The 18,672-nt window shown below is 37.2% G+C and overlaps 1 long non-coding RNA gene across 2 annotated transcripts in view; it reads right to left on the bottom strand.

Moving 5' to 3' along the window:
- LOC145675645 (uncharacterized) overlaps positions 1-18,672 on the bottom strand; it is a 203,221-nt gene that overhangs the window by 107,704 nt on the left and 76,845 nt on the right. The window lies entirely within an intron of this gene.

Below are 18,672 nucleotides of genomic sequence, written 5' to 3'. Positions count from 1 at the left end.
GGACAGAGACAACAGAAGAAGAAAGAAAAATAATTAAAAGGCTTCATAACGACTGCAAATCCTTACGGGAGATATCGGGTATTATCGGAGGACCACGTTCGACCGTGCAGTCAATCATAGATCGATACTACGAAACAAATACAGTCAAAAACATGCCGCGAAGTGGACGTCCACGGAAGATCACTGGACAATGTGAGCGTATACTACTGAATGAAATTAAGAACAACCCAAGAATCAGTGCTCCGCAGATGGTGGCAGAAGCAGCCAAATCAGGTATGTCAGTTTCAGAAAGCACTGTGCGTCGTGCTTTCAACAAACAAGGCTATAATGGGCGTGTTGCTCGAAAGAAATTTTTTGTTTCCGAAGTGAATAGGAAGAAGCGCCTCCAGTTTGCAAAAGCTTACGTGAACAAAGAACTTTCTGGGACAAAGTGATATTCTCAGACGAGAGTAAATTTAATGTTTTTGGTTCCGACGGTAGACAAATTGTGTGGCGGAAGCCAAATAAAGAGATGGACCCGAAAAATCTGCGACCAACCGTCAAGCATGGAGATGGGGGAGTGCTAGTTTGGGGGTGCATGAGTGCTTCGGGAGTGGGAAAGCTTACAATTATCGACGGTACTATGGATCAGCATATGTACATTGATATCTTGAAGAAAAATCTACGTCCTAGTGCTGATCAAATGGGCCTGCAAGATAACTTTATATTTGAACAGGACAATGATCCCAAACATACGGCACACAATACAAAGCTCCGGTTACTGTACAATGTGCCAAAGCAACTGGCCACTCCTCCTCAATTGTCTGACCTCAATCCGATTGAGCATTTATGGCACTTGCTCGAAAACAAACTCCGCAAGGGCAGCATTACGAATAAACGTTCTTTGCAAACTGCACTCGAAGAGGAATGGGCTTCTATAACAGTCGAAGATACGCGACGTTTGGTGCACTCGATGCCAAAGCGCCTTCTAGCTGTAATTAGGGCCAAAGGGAACCCAACCAAGTATTGAATCATGCTCAATAATTTTCTTTCTGGACCTTTCGGAAGTGTACGAATACTTTTGACACATCAAAATCATGTTTATTTTTGTTTCTTTTGCCATTATTTGTCTGTTTTCGCATTCACAGAACGTTTGTTTTGTAAATAATAAATAACTTTATGGATAATGCAGTGCCGTTTGTTTCAATGCTCTATCTCGAACAAAGTTCGAACTACGGGCATTTAATCATAGCTTGCAGTCGGTGTACGAATACTTATGACTTTCACTGTATATGTTAATTTGTAATATACTATTGCCAATTATAAAAGATATATGTGACACTAATTACTTAGTGTCTTTTTTTTATAAACATGGAGCAGTAGTGGTTATATTTTAATTTGACTATATCTCTAATCTTTCTGATTAGAGTCTGAAAACTGAGTCGTATAGTGGTGTAAGTAATTAGTTTGTATAAACGCGTCGCCACAAACATTTAATTGGTCCATTTATAAGAAACGTTAGCATTTGTTTTGGTTTAGATGCAGTAATCGTCGAAGCAATTGTTTCTGGTTAGTTTACTTTTTAAAGTTCAGTCTGTGCTTACAGCTATTTTGGTGTGCAGGGTGGTCCGGAAGTGGGCGTATCCCCCCTTTAGTTCCAATAGTATAGTGTTAGTAATGGTAGAATGTCTGTACAGGGTTACCTTGAAGTCTTAAGAGTCATAAACATCGATATGATCATCATCCATGTCGTAACACAGCTGAATTCTGCGCCAAGTTCTCAGTATGTTTTGCGGAAATACTCCGGAGTCACGAGGGTGAAGGCGTGTTCCACTGTAATTCTGCGTTGTGTGATATCGAGTGTTTCTTACTTGTTGCTTCATAAATGCCCAGAAAGCATTGTCTGGTGTTGTCAGATCGTTACTTCTTGGAGGCCAGGCAAAGGGAGCTGGTGAAAATGCACAACCTCTTCCAATCCAGCGGCCAGGAAACGTCTGATTCAGGTAATTGCGCAAGTGAACCGCGAAGTGAGCTAGTGCTTCATCCTGCTGTATCACAACAGTGTCTTTGATACAAATTTCTCCCAGTTGAGGCACCAACCACTCATTAAGCATCTCCAGGTAAAACCCAAAACCGTCAGAAAACACAAATTAGGTGTACGCCCACTTCCGGACCACGCTGTATTTATTCTGGAATCAGAAGTTTTATTTTTAAACGTCCAATATTCATAGTAAAACATTGTTTTTTCTTAAGTTGTTCAAGTTTGTAAACATATACATATGAGCGGCTCGGGTGAACGCAATGGTAAGGTCCAGTTAAGATGAAATTGATTTACTAGGCAGAATGGGTTGTGATCAAACCACAGAAGAGTATGTTGGTAGTTTTATTTCAGAAATGTACCTGAAGATGGCAGGGGAGCTTGTTTGGTGTGTGTCACTGCATTGAATTGTATGAGGATGGTCAATCTTGTTTCCCAGTTTGCTGGAAAGTTAGCAAATGTAAAATACCATTATGTTCGCTCCAGCCGCTCGTATATATTCCTTTTAGTGATTATTTCAATTAAAGGAAACTCGATTGATATAGTGAAACTTGATCAAATTCAATGTTGCAGAAACGATTTTCTTCTTTTAATGTTCTAAATTCTGTCATAAATTCTAATTGAATTTCTTTCTAATTCTACTTATTGGTCACTTACTTGCGATTTCTGTCACAACCTCAACAGAATCCTTCAGTTTGTGAAAATTATCTCGGCGAATACATGTTATTATATCATAAGTCATGTCCAAGCAAGTCTCAATATCAATGTTAATTTGAAACTTACTATGGCTTCTTCAAATAAGGTCCATCGTATATGGACAATCACGTAGCTAGATTTTTTTTCGGGGGGGGGGGAGGGCAACCAAGTTAAAAAGAATATATATATATATTCACTATCCTAATAATCGTCTCTTCTAACCTCTAACCATTTCACAGACTCTTATCATCTTACAAAGTTCTCGTTTGCCTAGATCCAGCCAACCTTAGAAGGAAAGTTGTTTCACGAAACAACAGCGATGTAGTACAAAAAGTAATTCTGGGGATTTTTCCTAATACATATTGCAGTGTAGGATATATATATATATATATATATATATATATATATATATATATATATATATATATATATATATATATATATACCATTACAGTAATAAATAGTTGGTTATTAATATTGCAGTGAAGGAACATGATTATCTGATTCACTGTAGATAATAAGAAGTACTTTTACTGCTGTAATTTTTAATTAACTTTTACTTTGTATAAAATTCTTGATCATAGATTAACAATTAAATCTACTTTGGTAAAATTTGATAATAAACAAATTAATAGCCTGCTGAAATTAGTTTATTTCACATGGCCTTCTGAAAATCATGTTTTGTTTGACTTTCATGATTTGTGTGAGAATTCAAGAAGGGGAACAGACAGTCCTGTACCAAAGAAGGATGACGACAATGATGATGAACAGGGAAATGTTAGTGGTGATGCTGAGCGTCTGAAAGAATCTTTTTCCTGTGATGAAGATGATGATGACTCAAAGAAAAGAAGGAAGAAGCAGCAGGTTTGGATATGAATTTCTCGATATAATATCCCATACAATGCAAATATAAAGCAGTTAGAAACTTATCTGTAGGCATCCTAAAAACAACAAATTGTTTTGTTGAACCGCCATTGACTTCTTCAGCGTCATTGAAAAGATAAAGCTGCTTATTCCGTCATGTTGCATGATTACACCCAACTAAGAAATAATGGAAAAATCTATACAAATGTAATGGATAAATTCCTGACACACCTTATTCAGATAATCTATATCTTCTCGATATTAGAAGCTTTTCTGCAGTACATGCAACTGTTGTTCCCTTTTGCAGTGAATGCCCTTTATGATAGTTTGTTCATACTTTATTTTTCCTCGGTTTAAGGAAACAATGTTTGTCAAAAATTCGTCCATTCTATTTGTATACTTTTTCATAATTTCTTTATTGGAGCCTACTATGCAATGTGACTAATTAACCCCAAACTGGCACATTTAGGTTCTAGGGACCCAAGAAAAATTTTATTTTCCACATTTGAAATCGTAACTCGCTGCTTGATTTATCCATTATTTAAATTCTCCATTTCCAGTTTGGTTTCATTCGTCATTAAGAGTGGTCGCGTAGTGTTGTTAAAGGATCTAGGTATCAGAGATGTTCACTTTCGCGAAGGTAGCATTCTATAGGGTATCCTCACCTCAATTTCCCTCGCCGACAATGACACGAGGGCGAGGAGAAATTACCAATACGAAGGCGAGGGCGATGGACAACTCCCTTCTCGAGGGAGAGCGCCAACTTTCACTGCGAGGGCGAGGGTGAAAGAGGGCGAATGCCAACTGTTACTGCGAGGGCGAGCAGGAGTTTCAGCACAAGGGTGACGGCTACCAAGGGTAATGGACAACTCCTTTCGCGAGGGCGATGGCCAATTTCCACTGCGAGGTCGATGAGAAATTTCCAAACTCCCTTCGTGATGGCGAGGGTGAACAAGGGCGGGGCCAACTGCCACTGCGAGGGCGAGGGTACGCGAGGGCGAGGAAAAATTTCCTTTGCGAGAACGAGCGCACGCTAGGGAGGATAAGCCTCCTTAACAACAACTATTTTGGAATTTGCTGTTTGACCATTTTTGGAGGAAGGTAGCTAACATTTAAAATAACATCCGCCATATCCCCTGGACAAAAAGTTGGTGTCATAGCAAGATTATAGATTGGTGATACTCTACCTTTTATTTAATTGCAGTAGACTATTTCTCTTGTGTACTTGTACATAATTATTAAAAAAATAATGCAAATGTAAATAATATTTGTGTATTTGCCATGAAAGTTTCTAGATAGAAATAGCACTACGTTAGAAGCGTAGACTGGAGACTTATTAAATAAAAAGTGTATACACTGTCATGTTTAAAGAGTGCTGGTAGACAGACAATCACTCACGTCATTCAGCTGTAAATAACATAATCTTAAGAGTGCTGATGCACAAACACAATCAGTGAGAGAACCAACAGAATGCAGTAAATCAGATGGAAACAGACTTGGTAAAATGACTTTGGTTCATAGGTGCCATTTTTGCACTGGGCTCGCTCGGGCTCTCGATTACGTCTTTTAACTGGGCTCTCACTCACTCACGCTCGGGCTCAGTTCCCTCAGTTCGGCTCCCGCTCATTTATTTCATTGGGGCTCGCGCTCGCTTGCGCTTGGGCTCACACTTAATTATTGTGCCCGAGCCCGGTTGAGCGCGAGTGCCGAGCTAGTAACCATCGGACTCGTGAGTTTGGATAACTGTGGAATGGGCTGATTAATGGCGTAGTTCCTCCTCCAATTTCCATCGCTGATTGAGTAGTTACAATTAATCGGAATTTTTAACTTTTCCTGTTTTTGTGACAGCCCAAACTGTTAATTGAATCGATATTTCTTAAAATAAGGGGCTGCGGTGGTTTAGTGGTAGAGCGTTCACCTCTGGTGCTTGGGTTCCCGGGTTCTATTCCAGCCTCCGCCATGTTAACTTTGTGGTGGACAAACACCGTGTTCGTGGGTTTCCTCGGGGTTCTCCCGTTTCCTCCCACTTTCTTCATTCCACCATTTCATTCATTACTCATCATCACCGTCTCCTTTAGCCTAACCGGCATAACCATGGGACGTAAAACTCAAAGGGCCTTATGCAGAGTCGTTTTGATGCGTGATTAGTGACATACTAAAGAGTTCGACTAACATATGTTTCCTGCAGTAGTCAGCTCTTTAGTATGACTCTAATCATATGTCAAAACGACTCTGCATAAGGCGGAAAGATTTCATTTCATTTTTTTCTTAAAATGACGTTAGTCATAATTGTATCGATTTTCATTGTTTCCGAGCTACCATTTAGTTACAAAATAACATGTTTTCTTATTCTTAACTTGAAATACCTGACACGTTAATACTAAAATTTTGTTAGAACAGCTGGATTAAGAAAATAAATTTAACCAGTTCAACAAGACATAGAAGGCCTTATGCAGAGTCGTTTTAACGTCTGATTAATGACCTACCGGTACTACGGGTTTGACTAATGGATGGTTATCAAAAGTGTATTCAGAGTCTCTGATTAGGACGTAGTAGTTAACGAAGTTAATCACATGTGACTAATTAACCTAGACCAGAGGGTACCATTTTAGCCACGGTTTAGCTTGTGCGACACATTTCGAATTTCGGATTTCATATATTTTCATGTTTACAGACTACGCATGCACACATCTTCTTTTCCGTAGTTGCCACATTTATTTTCTCACCCGATGCACTGAGGTTATATTAGTTAATCATACCCGAATCAATTTTTTAGTTGTATTCAAAGTAGACTGTGAATACCAAAAAGTACACCTTCCTTAGTAAAGAGCTAGTATGCCACTAACTAGTCCGGGACTAACGCTTCATTAACGAATTTTCTCTGAATACCGCCCAGGTTGTTTATGAAATTTCAAATACTGTTGATTGATTATCGTTTAGGACTATATGAGACGTGACAGGACTATATGAGGCGTGACAGGACTATATGAGACGTGAATCTATAGTTTTAACGTGGTATTCGAACCACTGCCCTTTAATGCTCTCCCAGTAGGAATCAATCCCCAGGATCCCGTGCACCAAAGATTCGCATGCTAGCCATTTGACCAGGGGGGAGGGCTTGTAATACTGTTGTCCTATGATTTTTATTAGAAATAAATTCTAGATGATTTTATTTTCGTTTAGTAAACATAAAGAAGACGTTCAAATTACAGTGATACACTGATTGTAAATGTGATAGTGCTAGTTTTAAATGATTGCGTGGTAGAAGGAGAAATATAAATTTGTACAAATGAAGTAAACGGCTAGAAATAAAATGTAGGATATATATCATCATAGGTATTCTGCCTTTATTGGCAGGTCACTTGCCGCAGCTGAGAAGCTTCCATGCTCCACGGTCCTCCGCTAACCTCTTCGTCTTCGCGTATGATCTTTCTGTGTTAATATCATCCATTAATTGTAGTCTCCTTTGCACCCTCCCTCTCCTTCCCGCCACCATATCCTCTAGGGCGTCCCTCATGATACAAGCTCTTCTTAGGCAATGTCCCAACCAGTTTCTCTTCCTCTTCCTAATTATATCTACAGGGGCGGATCCAGGACGGACTTCTGGGGGGGGCGGTCGGCGGTAATACTGCTACTTTTAAGAGCTCCAAACTTGTTATGGATGGGTTTATTTATATATAAAATAAGAAAGTTTCCTCTTGTGGGGGGGGGGCGATCGCCCCGATCGCCCCCCTCTGGATCCGCCCCTGAATATCTAAAAGTGTTCTTTTCTCACCCACCATTTCTAACACTCTCTCATTCGTTTTCCGCTCGACCCAACTAATTCTTTCCATTCTTCTCCACACCCACATTTCGAAGGCTTCCAGTCGATTTTCATCACTTTTACGTAATGTCCACGTTTCCGCCCCATACAGTACAACACTCCACACGAAGCATTTTATGAGTCTTTTTCTCAACTCTTTATTCAAGGTCCCACAAAACAGACTTTTCTTCCTCCTAAAGGCTTCTTTCGCCATTCCTATCTTTGCTTTTATTTCACGTTCGCATTTCATGTCATTACTAAGAACACTTCCCAGATATCGAAAACTATCCACTTGTTCTATTTTCTTCCTTCCTACTTTTATATTTGACACAGACCCCTTCCTTCCAATCAACATGGCTTTTGTCTTTCTAACATGTATTTTCATCCCATATTCTTCAAAGCCCTTTCTCATTTTTCCTAACATTTTATTGATTTTCTTTTCAGATTCTGGAACAAGCGCCATATCGTCTGCAAATCTTATGAATCTAATCATTCTACCTCCTATCGAAATGCCATCATCATCATGTAGGCTCTTTTTCACTATCTCTTCTAGATAGACATTAAATAGTGTTGGCGAGAGGCAGCATCCTTGTCGAACTCCCCTTCCCATGTATATCATCTTCTCTTGTGCTGATTGAACCAAGTGTTTCCAATTACTAATGAATTCTGTCTACAGAAATTCACCAGTCCCTCTCCCCTTTAATTTCTTTCGCCTAAACCATATTTGCCTACGATACTATCTTCCTGTTTTGCGATACAACTGCATTGAAATCTCCCATTAGAATTATGCATGCACCCTTCTCCCTATCTATAATTTCCTCTATTTTCTCATAATTTCCCTCTACTTCTTCAGTTGCATGCGAAGTCGTCGATGCATATGTCTGTATCACCACTAGATCTTAACATAGAAAAAGCCGCATCAGCAAAATGAACAGAATTTTGTTGTAGATAAGCAGTTTAATCATATAATTATTAATTTCTCATAAATATTCCAAACATCATAGCATAAACACTGAACATATTTAGCTCTTTTGGAATGCTTGTCTCTCGGCAGATAATTATCCCGGACATAACAGGAATCAAACATTACGCATACATATCTCTTGTTTTAACTAAATAAAAACTTAGGGTTTGTTTGAGTGTGTATGTGTGTGTGTGAGAAACAGAGAGAGAGGCAGAGAAGATAGCTTTATATCATGGATCGAACCTTTGGAATTATAAGTAGAAATTTAAGGACATGACAGGTATTCAACATTCATGAGATTACAGAACTCATAATCATAGCTGCTAAAAATTTACAGAAAGTGTTAAACTTTGTGGTAAAGGAAGTAACAGAAACTGATATCAGTGATTATACGTGTTGGTTAAAACCATTTTATAAGAAAACTGCTATCTCTGCGGAAGCTAGCAGCAAACCAAGAAATAAAAAGGAACTTTCTCTGACCACTTCGTATCGGTTTGAATGCAACGCAGAGAAATAATGATACTTCAGAGGGTACTGCAATATCAATGGTCTCCAACATATATTCGTTCTTAGTCAAGTTCGGGCTCTAGTAATACCTGCATGAGTTCCGGCCTATCTACAGGAAGGATGCTAATTAAAGCAAAACAGTGAACGATTTTTGAGAAATTTTGACAGTGTTTACCTCCAGAGCACTTAGTTTTTTGTATGAAGAAATACTATACTGGGTAGAAAAATCCTTTCTTTCTTTTTTTTTTTTAAAAATATTGCACTTTTAATCGGAGGTGGCTTGCGAGAGAAGTAACAGATAAAAGTTAAAATATTTTTGTTGCTTCAAGCTAAAAGAAAACTTCCTTAACGTATTAATTGACGTATACAACAATCATGGCCGGACTTAAGCGGATTGGACCGATTGCTTCCAATCGAGCCCCGCGCTAGAATGTAATCTACTGGCCAGTGCCGTCTTGCCAGTCTAATACCCCCTGTGGAAACCAGTGTGGCTCCTATTACTATATTTTGCAAGTAATACATGTAATTAAAAAAATTATAATACATTCTGTAAGTAAAACATTCTGTTTGCAGGGCTCTCGGCCGAGTGAGCATCAGACTGGCTCTGCTACTCTTGGCTTATCAAGTACACACAACATGTTGCAATACAAGCACATCCATGGACATAAACAAGGGAGCGTATGGCCTCTACCTAGAATTCAAGTGAATGAATAGTTTGTATTAAGCTTCTGGAAACAGGCAATATGCTCTGAAGTTAATTGTGCAGTAGTTTATTTCTTTATGTTTCCAACTTCTGTTGTAAAAATAGATATTATGTGATATGATACGTCCATATGAACACCCGGATGGTACAGCTTCAGTGCGATTTCTTTGTATGTTTTTTACTCTTCTCCCACCCAAAACCAAGTTTTATGTGCTCACACACACACACACACGTATACGCGTATTTGCGTACTTGTTAGCTCCGAGTTGGGAGACCGACTTGTTGGAACCAAATGTGCATAAAAAACTAGAAGAGATACAAAAACGAGAGTGAGATCAAAATGCATGAATTTTATTCAGATTTGCGGTGGGAAAATACTTATGTCGCTATTTCTTGCAGTTTCTTGGGAAATGCGTATGGTGCCGTACTATATTTGTTGGATCCTGGTGCCAACATCACCTGCAAGATATAATTGGTACCGGTACCAATAACATATCTGAATGATCTAATGTTACACACACACACACTATTAACACTCTTCTACAGAATTGCAGGCGTTATGAGGACCTCTACAGTGTTGCAATATTTCAGTTATCTACAGTGTAAAATAATAGCAGAAGGTAGAAAAGTACACGCAGTTTTGGGGAAATAAGTCTACAAGAATGTAAAAATATGTGGAAAGAAACTATATAGTTGTTTATATTTAAATTATCAGATATTCGTCAAGTGAACTGCCTACACTACTCCTTAAATCTGGCAACCACGTTAAACCGGGAGACACACTGTATGTTTTGCTCTCCACTTCGCTTTATCGGAGTAGAAGTGGGTATTTAAAACAAGTTCTATTGGGAAAGAAAAAACTCGTTCGTAAACGGGCGAAAGGCAGTTCGAAGTTTGCTATGACCACAACTGCTCGCTGCATTTGTTAATAAACGCTCAGAAAGATATATCCACCTTTTCAATATACTCTCCCCCCATTCAAACAGTTCCTTTACCTTGTGTGTCACGATGACGTAGAAACATTCTCACGACAGTGAGACTTTTTATATCACATTCGTCGATAGAAAGGAAAAGCATAAGATCTGAACTGTTTCGAAAGAAAAATGTTAATACAGAAACATAAATAGGATATGCTGAGAATTTTAAAGCGTATCTATTTTTGCATTTTCTTGCTATGTACTTAGACGTTCAATAAAGGTCATTTGTAATTGCTTTTCGGATAGATGAACAGGACTTTTGATCGGGCTCTTGTACTGATCATATGAATTTAAATGTATTTCACATTTGACACTTTAAGGAACAACTTAATTACATTGAAACGTGCACTCAGTACAAAAATTGCACATTAGAAAATGACTGAGACAACTTTGTTTCCACATTTGTATATAACTTATAGAATTAGAAAATATTCTTGTAATTGTCTTGGTCACTGTGTAAGATAATTCTTTTGGCCATCATTATTATATTACTGAATGCGTCTCTAACAAGGTAACGTACGGAAGTGTAACTCACTGATTTGAATGAAACTTTGCATATTTGTACAACATCGGAAAGGAATCGACACGTATTTTTTTTTTTTTTTTTTTTTAATTCGGCAATGGTCCGGGTTTAAGGTCTCTCGATAACCCTTTGAATATAAAGGAAGGTTTTGAAGCATAGACAGAAAACAATCATTTAATATAGAAGAACCCAGGGAGGTTTCAGGAAAGCTGATTTAAAATCTGACGTCAAAATTAGAAAATTCAAAATGGCGGATCCAATATGTTGATTACAATTAACAAAAGTCTTCTGGTTTGAAACCTGCGTGCAGTTACCCCCCCCCCCTCAAGCTAAATTTAAAATTATTTTTATGTCAATCGTTTGATCATCGTTTGATCAGGTATGATAAACAATTTTTAACGTTTGATTAGCTTTACTAACATAAATATAAGCGATATTTAGTAGGGGGGCTAACTACTCGCTAGCCCCCCTTCACGTCAGATTCGAAATTTTTTGATGTCAATCGTTTGATCGTCGTTTGATCAGGTTTGATCAATAATTTTCAACGTTTGATCAACTTTAGTAAAAGAAATATAAGGGTACCAAAACGGGGGGCCAGCCCCCTTTCACATCCGATTCGACTTTTTCTTATGTCAATCGTTTCATCAGGTATGATCAACAATTTTTAACGTTTGATTAGCTTTACTAACAAAAATATAAGCGATATTTAGTAGGGGGGCTAACTACACGCTAGCCTCCCCCCCTTTACCTCCGATTCGAAATTTTTTGATGTCAATCGTTTGATCATCGTTTGATCAGGTTTGATCAATAATTTTCAACGTTTGATCAACTATAGTAACAGAGATATAAGGGTACCAAAATGGGGGGCCATCCCCCTTTCACCTCCGATTCGACTTTTTCTTATGTCAATCGTTTGATCATCGTTTGATCAGGTATGATCAACATTTTTTAACGTTTGATCAGAGTTATTAACATAAATATAAGCGATATTTAGTAGGGGGGCTAACTACACGCTAGCCCCCCCTTCACCTCCGATTCAAAATATTTCGATGCCATTCGTTTGATCATCTTTTGATCAGGTATGATCAAAAATTTTTAACGTTTGATCAACTGTACCAACAGAGATATAAGGGTTATAAAATGGGGAACCAGCCCCCACTTTACCTCCGATTCGATCTTTTCTTATGTCAATCGTTTGATCCGACACGATCAACAATTTTTAGCGTTTGATCAGCGTTACCAACATAAATTTAAGCAATTTTTAGTAGGGGGCTAACTACACACTAACCCCCCTTCACCTCCGATTCGATCTTTTCCTATGTCAATCGTTTGGTCATCGTTTTATCAGGTATAATCAAAACATTTTAACGTTTCATCATCGTTACTAATATAAATATAAGCTATTTTTAGTACGGAGGGCTAAGTACACGCTAGCCCCACTTCATGTGAGAATTGAATTTTTTTATGCCAATCCATTGATCATCGTTTGATCTAATTTGATCAACAATTTTCAAAGGTTGACGAATTTTACTAACAGAGAAAGAAGGGTTAAAAAAATGGGGCGCCAGCCCCTTCCCTTACACCTCCGATTTGGTGTTTTCTTATATCAGTTGTTTTATCTACGTTTATTCAGGTTTGAACAATAATTGCCAACGTTTGGTTAACTTTATTACAGAGACTTGTAACACTCCTAGAAATAAACAACTTTTAAATGTATTTAAGTGTATTTTAAATGTCTTTTCAAACAATGAAACAAGAATGCGTAATAGAAAGGAAACAATTACATAAATACCCTTTGGCTGAAATGCTGGGCTTCGCATGGTAAGAATAATATTTATGCAAAATCTTTAAAAGTAAAAAAATGCGTGATATAATCCTAATATGCGTATATAATCGAATTATATATATAAACACTATTAAACGTTTAATAGAGGTCCGTCAACTTGGAGTCCTGAATCGGCAAATCACATATTAAACATGTTCATAATTTTGTACACATTTTGTACATCGTTTAAAAACATTTGTACACCCATGTGTTTCCAGAAATTTGCGATCAAAATTCCGCACTCCAACTTGACGTTCGAGTGCGAAATCACCAGATTCGAGATTTAGGTAGCTAAAAATAATATGCGAATTTCGTACAATTTTGTACACCTTTAAAATAATTTTGTACACTTCTGTGTTTCGAGAAAATTACCGTCAAAGTTTCGAACTCAACGTTCATGTTGGAGTACGGAGTGTTCATATCGAAGACTTAAGTAGACAAAAATAATCTACGAATTTTGTACACTTTTGTACACCTTTTAAAAAATTTGTATATCCCTGTATTTCGAAAAAAATGGCCTTAAAGTTGTGGTTTCTGCCATAAGCAAACCATCAACTTGGAGTGCCGATTGTCAATATCAGACATATACTAAGCAAATAAGATTGTACCTGTCCCGTAGAATTTTGTACAGCATTCAAATAATTTTGTGACCTCCTCCGTGGCTAAGCGGTAGCGTACGCGCCTTCAGTAGGTCCCGCCTCATATAGCCTCGATGCTGAAAGGACGTTAAACTCAAAATCAACTAAACTCAAATAATTTTGTTCACCCCTGTGTTTCCAGAAAATTAGCTCTAAAATTTCGAACTCAACCATCAACTTGGAGTGCGGAATCTTCATACCGATGACTTAAGTAAACAAAAATAATGTATGCATTTTGTACACTTTTGCACAACTTTTTTTAAAAATTGTGGCCTCCCAGTATTTCGAGAAAATTGACCTTAAACTTACGCAATCTACCATGAACAAACCAACTTACGTGTCTGATGTTGGCCCCTCATCTCTCCCAAATTACACCAAACGTCGTCCATCGGAAGTGCATCGTTAGTGCACATTAGTGCACTAAGAACTAACGTTAGTGCTATCAGAGTTTACGAGTTTTTGAAGATTTTTGGTGGGGTCTTTCTTCATGTGAAGTTTGCTCGCCACCCATCTTTATGCAGACAGATTTTCACCAAACTTATCACATCATTAGTGCATTATTAGTGCACTAAAACACACTAAGCACTAAGGTTAGTATTACCCTATTGTGGGACATATTCAAGATTTTCGGTGGGTGGTCCGACTTCAGAAATATCAAATTTCATACTAACTGACATAGATAGGTTACATGGGTTAACGGCAATCGTAAGTGCATCGTTAGTTCTCTTAAACGCACTGAGCACTAATGTTAGCGTTACCATATTTTGGGATTTATTCAAGATTTTTGGTGTGGGGGGACAATTTCAGAAATATCAAATTCCATACAAACTATTATTTTTTCTAGAAGTACTAATGATGCACTAACGAATGGCACATTTTTTTCATTAGTGCTTGAAGTGTGGGCAAGTTCATCATGACCCCAATGACATTTTACTTGTAGCACCTACACTAATGAACCACTAACGTTAGGGGTTGTTGCACTAAGAACCAGTAACGATGCACCAATGATTTTGAGATAGTGTTCCAGATTCAATTACAATGTTAAAGCATTCATCGACTCACGCGGAACTATTGCATTCTACAAGTGGAAATTTCTATTGTTATTATTTTAATGAATATAAAAGAAAACCGGTTCTAGATGTTTATATTTCTGACACACTGCTGAACTTTGTTTCATCCACCTGGGTCAAAGTGACTATCATAAAAAAGGGTGTGAGGAACCCCCTGCTTGGGTGCCATGACAGTGAGAACGGCTTGCATTATTTTTTTCTCTCTCCCAGGGGTGTAGCCACGGGGGGCTCCCAACGGCGCCACTCACCCAAATGACTTCCTTCCCCCCCCCAAACGACAGCTTTAATGTTTACATATAAATAATAATTTTCCGTTTCTCTTCATCAGATTTTCTTCAAACTTGGCACATATATACAAGACCGAAAATAAATCGACACGTATTTTTTGTTTCTTTCGGAAAATAGGTTGAAGGGGGCAAAGGGCCCCTTTTCAAAAAAGAGTCCCCTTGATTAAAAGGGCCACTTTAAAGAAACTAAACTCTGCCCATGCAAAGATGACTTCAAAATAGGGAATACCGGTTTTGCCGTTTTTGCGAGAAAAGGATTATAGGGCCAATGCCCAATTCGAAATGACAAAGGACCCCGCACAATCCTTACGGAAATCGGATTTTCGTGGAACTGCTTGAAACCGTGATATGTTGTAGATATGATGTTTCTGAGAAAAAGTCTCAATGGACACAACCACAAATCACTGACCGTTTAGCCACTACAGGGCCACTTTTTTTAAAACAGCCGATGATAACGACATTCTGGATTTCGGTAAAAATGACTAAAACCGTGATATGCTGTAGATATTGTGATCTTGAGAATAAGTCTTAACGGATATAACCACAAATCACTGATCGTTTGACCACTGCAGGGCCACGTTTTTAAAAGCAGCCGAATATCCTGATATTGTGGATTTCGATCAAAATGACTGAAGCTGATATGTTGTAAATGTTGTGATCCAGAGAAAATGTCTCAATAAGCACAGCCAGCAATCACTGACCGTTTGGCCACTACAGGACCACTTTTTTGAAAATAGCAGAAGGTATCGTTATTCCGGATTTCGGTGGAATTGCTTGAAACCTTGATATGTTGTAGATATTGTGATCCAGAGAAAAGTTTCAACGTGCGCACCCACCAAACAATGACGATTTGGCCACTACAGGGCCACTTAAAAAACGAACAGAAGGCAACAGTATTCTGTATGTCGGTGGAATTGCTTGAAATAGTGATATGTTGTAGATATTGTGATCCTGAGAAAAAGTCTTAATGGACACAAACACCAATCAGTGACCATTTAGCAACTACGGGGTACAGATTTATATTATATTTGAGTCCCGAGTTGAACCTCAAAAGAGTATCTCAAAATAGAAACCATTCCTGCAGGAACAACTGTATTTAGCATCTTGATGTACTCTACTTTAGTCACTGGAAAAACATCTTGGGACATTTTTCTGACATTGTCCTTCTCTATAACATAAATTAACATCTCCGTAATAATATAATTAAGATCCAATCATTGATTCATAAATAGATTTTCTTCTCCCACATTTGCAAATATTATTAGGTATCTGTGATACGAAAGCGGTTATTTGTAATAAAAATCTCCTATGTTTGACAATCCCGTAACATTTTATTTCAAAGATTGTGCATCATTTTGCAATTTGTGCGCAGTTATTGCTGTAATAAGGTGTGCGTTGTGTAAACTATGTTTATGCATCACACATCTTTTTACGGAATATCATTACTGTAAAAGGTTTTTTCCAATAAATTCATAATTATAACAACTGAGGATATATGAAACTCGGACACATTGACAAGCGTGGAGACTCATTATAAACAAGCGCCCCGAATATGAGAGGTATAGAGATGCACTTTAATCAAGCATCTCGTTAAAATAAGTAGAGAAAGGTGTTTCAAATCGTTCTACAACCTTCTCGCAGTAACCCCTGCCTGCGATAGTGGATAATTGTTCTTGGCTAACTGCAGACCATTTCAAACCAGAAGACTTTTGTAGTTGTAATCACCATATTGGATCCACAAGTTTGCATTTTCTAATTTTGACGTCAAATTCTGAATCAGCTGTCCTGAAACCTCCCTGGGTTCTTCTATATTAAATGATTGTTTTCTGTCAATGCTTCAAGATCACCTCTAACGTTCAAAGTTTGTTTCTACTCTTAAACCGCACCAATGCCGAAATAAAAAAAAAAAAAATACTTGTCGATTATTTTTCGATGTTTTACAAGTCTACAAAGTTTCATTCAAATCGGTGAATTTCACTTTCGTAAGTCTCCTTGTGAGATAAACATTCTATCCATAAATCTTTAATCTGTCTCTGAAATTAACTTTTTAGATTAACATTTATCTAAAACATGCATTTTATATAATGTTTGATAATATAATGCTTTTCTCAATATTCACTATCGCTCCCGTGCCCTGGAAAAAAAAATAAGTAGTTTAACGTAATCTTTTGTCGTGCGTACATGGACATCTCATGTGCCTCTGCAGCTTGGTTGTTTGGTTGGTTCGGATTTTAGCATGCCTTTTGAGCACTGAATCATTTGACACAAACTTCCGCCTTATCGTTATGTCCTAACCCCTTCAGTTTCCACCCGGAATGTTGTTGATTTCAGTTGAGCGTCCCTTTCACCAGCGAGGCTATATGAGACGTGGACTTACTGATTAACGTGGCAATCAAATCACATGAGCTCCCGCCGGGAATCAATTCCGCGTCTTGCGCCGAACGTGCATATGCCTACTATATAACAAAATTGCCAACTTGTGTGGTGGAAGTGGTCGGATCAGAATCACAATCTAAATCGTTTTTTTGAATTTGTATCCGAGATCTGGAATTGAATCTAAATTGGAGATATAGTTCTTGTGATTCAGCGTGTTAGTAAACAAGTAGTTACCCATCTTTTTCAGGCATTTGAAGCATATCAATATTAGTAAATGAAAAGTATTAGTAAGATACCGAAATAGAACATTTATATTTTTATAGGTAATTTCAGTGAAATTAGGGTTGCCATCCTTTCGGCGTTTGCCGAGCATGTCCAACATTTTGCGATTTTTCAATGTCGAGACGTAATTTCAATTATTTTTGAATAGTCTGACATTTAATCATATTTCTATTTGTTCAATATTTTGCTTGAAAAATTAGTATGTTTCTCAATTGCGTTAGAAAACTGTCCTTCATTGGTTTTTAATCAACTCTTTATTAAAATTGATTCTCTAAAATGTGTCGAAGTCCAAACTTCAAATTTGATCTCATCTAACTCCCTAACTAAAACCTTGCACATCATATTTATTTCATATGAGTACAACGTTGTCAAGATTTACAACCATGCAGGGGTGTAGCCAGCAGGTGATTGTAGGAGGGGCCCGTCGTTTTTGAAGGGGGGCCAAGCTAAAAAAATGTTTTGCAGCTAGTGTTTTTGAGTCCTGAAAAAACCGGAAAATTTTGGTTTCCTTCCGGAACACTAAAACCACTGCTTTTTAAGCTTATAATAATAATAATAATAATAATAATAATAATAATAATAATAATAATAATAATAATAATAATAATAATAATAATTATTATTATTATTATTATTATTATTATTATTATTATTATTATTATTATTATTATTATTATTATTATTATTATTATTATTATTATTATTATTATTTTACTTTTTCTCCATAAATTATATTCCAGATAGTTTTTATTATATTTAACTCAGAACTACTGTCCCGAACCAAATGTTATACCTTTGTGCGTAACTATTTCAGTTTAAGCTTTTGTACACAGAACCTATCTACATAAGATTGATTTTCTTTGAAATTGCACTTAATTTCTTTAAGATTTCCTAAGAAAAATATTTATTCATTATTCGTGACTAAACAAACATAATTATCTTACTTTCTGTTTTACACCAAGTAGCATTTTTAAAAAGCAAATGAAATCCAAACTGAAAAATTGAATAAAAACTTTATTACTGTACTTACAAATTAATTTAGTACGAATGTTTTATGATAGTATTTATAGTACCTTGTTAAAACGTATGTCATTAAACTGTCAAATATAAATCGCAGTAAATTGTGTAATCTGCTGTCACA

The sequence above is a fragment of the Thermobia domestica genome, chromosome 18, assembly GCF_964235325.1.
Source record: "Thermobia domestica chromosome 18, izTheDome1.hap1.1, whole genome shotgun sequence".
Lineage (NCBI taxonomy): Eukaryota > Metazoa > Arthropoda > Insecta > Zygentoma > Lepismatidae > Thermobia > Thermobia domestica.
Note: the sequence above shows the minus strand (reverse complement) of the source record. Positions and strands in the feature narration are given on the sequence as shown.